The following is a 5,496-nucleotide window of genomic DNA, read 5'->3' as shown; positions in this document are numbered from 1 at the left end:
TGACTGATATACTGTTTTTGTCTCCTTGACGCAATGTGTAACTAAATGAAATTGAATGCTTGAAGGCCACCTCATTCTTATATCATGTTTAGCTATCAATAATGATCCCTGGAATGCACCCTTGTTTTTCAAAGTCTCGTAACCCTTGAAGAATGCTGTCTTCATTATGGCTATGAATGATGTGTTGTCAGGAGAGAGTGCAGCACAGTAGATTCTTCTTCAGCTGGGAGGACTGGTCCAGCAGGTGAGCTCTGACTGAAACTGGGAGCTTTACACGTTAAGAATGGAAATGCTAATCCATTACAATGTTCAATGTGTGGATGCAGTTTATAGTCGTTTTTGGAACAGTTACTGAAGCACGCAGCAGGTGATGGTTCCATCTTTGACCAATTATGTTATAAAAACATGTCTTGACAATATGAAGTGTTGAATATGCATAGTAGAAAAGTGCATACAGTGTATTCAGAAAGTATTCAGACCTCTTGACTATTTCCACATGTTGTTACATTACAGCCTTATTCTAAAATGGATTAAATAGTTTTTCCCCACTCATTAATCTACACACAATACCCAATAAGGACAAAGCAAAAACAGGTTTTTAGAAAATTTTGCAGATTTATTACAAATAAAAAAATTAAATATCACATTTACCTAAGTATTCAAACCTTTTACTCAGTACTTTGTTGAAGCACCTTTGGCAGTGATTACAGCCTGCAGTATTCTTGGGTATGACGCTACAAGCTTGGCACACCTTTATTTGGAGAGTTTCTCCCATTCTTCTCTGCAGATTCTCTCAAGCTCTGTCAGGTTGGATGGGGAGCTTCGCTGCACAGCTATTTTCAGGTCTCTCCAGAGATGTTCGACCGGGTTCAAGTCCGGGCTCTGGCTGGCCCACTCAAGGACATTCAGCGACCCGAAAGCCCCTCCTGCGTTGTCTTGGCTGTCTGCTTAGGATCATTGTCCTGTTGGAATGTGTACCTTCGCCCCAGTCTGAGGTCATGAGTGCTCTGGAGCAGGTTTTCATCAATGATCTCTCTGTACTTTGCTCCGTTCATCTTTCCCTCGATCTTGACTAGTCTCCCAGTCCCTGCCGCTGAAAAACATCCCCACAGCATGATGCTGCCACCACCATGCTTCACCGTAGGGATGGTACCAGGTTTCCTCCAGACGTGACGCTTGGCATTCATGCCAAAGAATTCAATCTTGGTTTCATCAGACCAGAGAATCTTGTTTCTCTTGGTCTGAGAGTCTTTAGGTGCCTTTTGGCAAACTCCAAGTGGGCTGTCATGTGCCTTTTACTGAGTAGCTTCCGTCTCGCCACTCTACCATAAAAGCCTGATTGGTGGAGTGCTACAGAGATGGTTGTCCTTCTGGAAGGTTCTCCCATCTCCACAGAGGAACTCTGGAGCTCTGTCAGAGTGACTATCGGGTTCTTGGTCACCTCCCTGACCAAGGCCCTTCTACCCCTATTGCTCAGTTTGGCTGGGCGGCCAGCTCTAGGAAGAGTCTTGAGGGTTCCAAACTTCTTCCATTTAAGAATGATGGAGGCCACTGTGTTCTTGGCGACCTTCAATGCTGCAGAAATGTTTTGGTACCTTTCCCCAGATCTTATTTAACCCTTATTTTACCAGGTAAATTGACTGAGAACACATTCTCATTTACAGCAACGACCTGGGAAATAGTTCCAGGGGAGAGGAAGGGGGATGAATGAGCCAATCGTAAACTTGGGATGATTAGAAGGCCATGATGGTATGAGGGCCAGATTGTGAATTTAGCAGGGGCAGTGCCCCTGTGACAACAATTTTGGACCCCCTTGTGGCCCGCTAAATGTGGAGTATGAAATAATTTTTACATAACAAATTTTTGCTATCGTTCTTTTTTTTACATCCGTTATTAGACAGTGGCAACGCGGGAACATGGTCTTTTGCCTGCTAATGCCTGCAATGCAGTGAAGAAAATGACATGACAACAATAACGTCTAATGTAACTGGCCCCTCTAACAGTACAACTGGCCCCAGCTTGGCCCCCCCAGTTGAAATGGTCTAGAACCGCCACTGCTTGAAAGAGATCATGTCTCGATTTGTTTTGAGTTTTCTCAATGGCAGTATTAATCTGACCATTTTTGTACCCCCTCTTCTTGAATTTTCTTTGCGTCTCAGCCATATTTCTGTCGAAATCTTTGCAAATTCGTTTGATTCGACAGAATTGGCTGTAACTGTTTTTTCAAGGGAAGCGGGTGACAACTATCAACCCTCAACAATCGATTAGGAATCAGTAGGTTTCCTGTAAAGATCAGTGTATGGAACATTATCCTCACACAAAATCAGAACATCAAGGAAACTGATTGACACGTGTCAGATTACATAGTAAATCTCAGGTGCTCAGAAGAAGAGTTTAGAAAAGCATGGAATGCCTGGAGCTGTTTTGCATCACCCCTCCATAGAACAAAAATATCATCAATGTACGGTTTCTAAATTGTAATGTTAGGCAGAAAACATTTTGAGAGGATTAAGAATTGACTGTTTCTCAATGTAACCCACATTCAAATGAGCATAGTTAGGAGCCATAGGGTATCCCATAGCAGTACCCTTCGTCTGAATAAAGAAATCATATGAGCAGGACTACATACTCAATGAATACAGCCATAATATGAGGTACATGTTAAACATACATGGTAGACTACTGCTTTAATAATTGAGTATTGTCATTAGTACCTGTGGAGACGGTGTGTAGTTGCTGAGCAGGATCCCCTGCTTATTCTGATGATCCACAGACAGACCAGTAGAGCTGGTCTCAACTATGACCTCATTCCCCATGGAGCTTTATATCACCAACCTGACTTCTTAAAATGGAAATACAGCTGTATAATTGTCTGGGCTCTTTGGCCCTCATCCTATTCCAAACCAGCATAGGCCTAGATTTATTGTTTAATGAATGGCAATTGTGTGGGGATTAAACATGTAGTTTAATCAATGTTGAAGTAATGACTTACATATTTGATTTGATTTCTAATATATATATACCAGGTGTCTGTGCTGTTTGACTGACTTGTAGTTTTGCTAACTCACCTCCTTGTAAAATGGCATAATAGCACAATTGTTTCAATTAACATTGTCAGGAATGTTCTTGCTTCTAGAATACATAAATAATACAATGGCAAACAGCGGGTAAGGAACGATTGGCTACCTATGCCGTCCGTCAAAAGCAAAGGGCATTGATGTGACATATGACCAATGTGGCCTCACGCTCGTGTGCTTGTGCCATGCCTGTTGGTACACCTGGCTATAGAGAATATGAATAGCCACAGCTTTTGCCATTAGGTGTGTATTCGTTCTATTCTAAAACTATAATTTCAAACAAAGGATGGCGAATAAGGAATAATGTAATGATGGTAATGTAATATGGTAGGTTTTAGTTAAATGTGTTTGATCACGCGCTGCGTGTTGCTGAGGTTGGGTATCAGGTTTTACGTTCATGCGTAAAATGCACCCATGTGCATTTGGTTCCATTTCAACTTTAATCCAAATTCTGAACTGACAGGTTATACTATAACAAAGGCACCGGGAATTTCAGTTTCACAGTAGTTTTTCTTGCCACACCGGGGCGTGACGTCACAGTAAAGACTCGTGCAACAGGATCGGGAGCATTTGTCCCCTACTTAAAATCCACCTGCCACTCGGAGAGGAAAGTAGTTGAGTAGTTGTGGTTGGATTACAACATGGGAGGTAAGCTCTATATCTATGTTACCTAGTCTCCTGAGATGGTGGTCATATAGTGTCTACAAACATTCCATATGAACGCGTGCTGTTTTGTCGACAATATATAACAACAGGTGACAGGTGTTTTGATGATGACACTATTTCATGATGATGATTGTCTTTTAATGCAAGGTCTTATGCAACCTACTTGCAACCTACTTGCAACCTACTTGCAACCTACTTGCATACACGATGTTAAGATAATATTTGCTTTGGTTCAAAGACAATTATTTTAAAGCATGTCATGATTGCAGTATGGATGGATAAAACATGGATGGATATCCAGCTGAGAACATTTAGCATTGACAGTCCATCCTACTCTGTTTGTAACCCATTTAAATGTAATATTTGAACAACATAGTAGATTTCAATTAATATTTATTATCATTGAATATTGTGTCATTTTACTCATGCTGCTAACAATCCAACAGGCCGGCTGGATGTAGTACTATAATTCAGTACAACATAAGCAACACTGAAGCAACCATTTTGGTGGCTGTGATTGAAGAAGCCCAATGCTAAGGCATCCACTCCTGGATATTTGCCTTATGTTTTCAAAAAGGGGGAAAAAACTGACAACCGACATTTCACTAAAGCCAGTCCCTCATATGGCGTCTTCAAAAAGTAGATCAGCATGTGGAGTCTTTGAAAATCATCCACATGGTTAGTCATACTGTGCTCTATGCTGGAAGCAACAGAAAATACGGCCTCTTTCTTTCTCCCCCACAGGGTTCTATTCTAGTGAGAAGATGACAGGCCTGTTCGCCTATGAAAGCTCCGATTTGGACTGGTGTGAGGATAACTACAGGCACTCTGAACACATAGTGGAGTACTTCAACACTGTAAGTGTACATTATTATTTCTTACAATATCCAGCTGAGAAATGTACCTTTCTGAAACTACACTGCAACTGTTGTGGACCATCCTGTATGGCCACAATGATGATAGATATAGTGGACAGGTGCATCACTCACTACATTACATTGTGAATCCTTCTTTTAGAACAGTCCTTTCTGTTTCTCCAGATGAGCAGCCTGTTCTTCTTCGTGATCTCCCCCATCATGCTGTACCTGCTGCACCCCTACGCCAGGGAGAGGAAACCTGGCTGTACACCTGGTCTGGATCATGATGATCTTTGTGGGTGTGTCTCCACTCTCCTTTCCAAACAGCAGGCCAACCTTCATTCGGTTATAACTCCACTCCAAGGGTGGCCTCATCAGGGTGCTTTCAGTTCATTCAGAATTCAATAATAGCTCTTAACCTCTTCCCAATAGATACTGGGTAGGGGCTGGGGGCCATTTAGGAACGGGGAATTAACGTGTGTCCCCTCCCTACAGGTCTCTTCTCTGCCTACTTCCACATGACCCTGAGCTTCATGGGCCAGATGCTGGATGAGCTGTCCATCCTGTGGGTCCTGGGGCTCTGCTATGGTCTCTGGTTCCCACGCAGGCTCTTCCCCTCCTTCATCAAGGACAGGTTGGTCACCATTGCTCCTGGTCGAGGCTTCTGCAGACAAAATGTTGTCTGTGAATACTGGAAGTAGGGTACCGCATGCTGCCTTCCTGTCTCTATTTAATGTAACCATGGAAGCAGCATCCACGTGTGTTTAGATCTCCCTGCTACAGGATCATGCAGCTGTTCTTTCTGTATGGACCAAACAGCAGTACGTACTGTAGGCTTTTAATAAGGCAGGAGACAATGACAGGATCTTTTTACAGGGCACGCCAGGTTGAAACAG

General features: G+C 42.7%; 1 long non-coding RNA gene across 1 annotated transcript; it reads left to right on the top strand.

Moving 5' to 3' along the window:
- The first annotated feature begins 3,631 nt into the window (after nt 1-3,631).
- On the top strand, nt 3,632-4,857 carry LOC115158330 (uncharacterized). The gene is made up of 3 exons (XR_003868657.1): nt 3,632-3,725; nt 4,488-4,600; nt 4,784-4,857. It is a non-coding gene; the product is annotated as an uncharacterized LOC115158330 (long non-coding RNA).
- The last annotated feature ends 639 nt before the right edge of the window (nt 4,858-5,496 follow it).

Source organism: Salmo trutta, chromosome 22 (genome assembly GCF_901001165.1).
Source record: "Salmo trutta chromosome 22, fSalTru1.1, whole genome shotgun sequence".
NCBI classification, from domain to species: Eukaryota; Metazoa; Chordata; class Actinopteri; order Salmoniformes; family Salmonidae; genus Salmo; species Salmo trutta.
The sequence above is the reverse complement of the archived record's forward strand: the minus strand, read 5'-3'. Positions and strand labels throughout refer to the sequence as shown.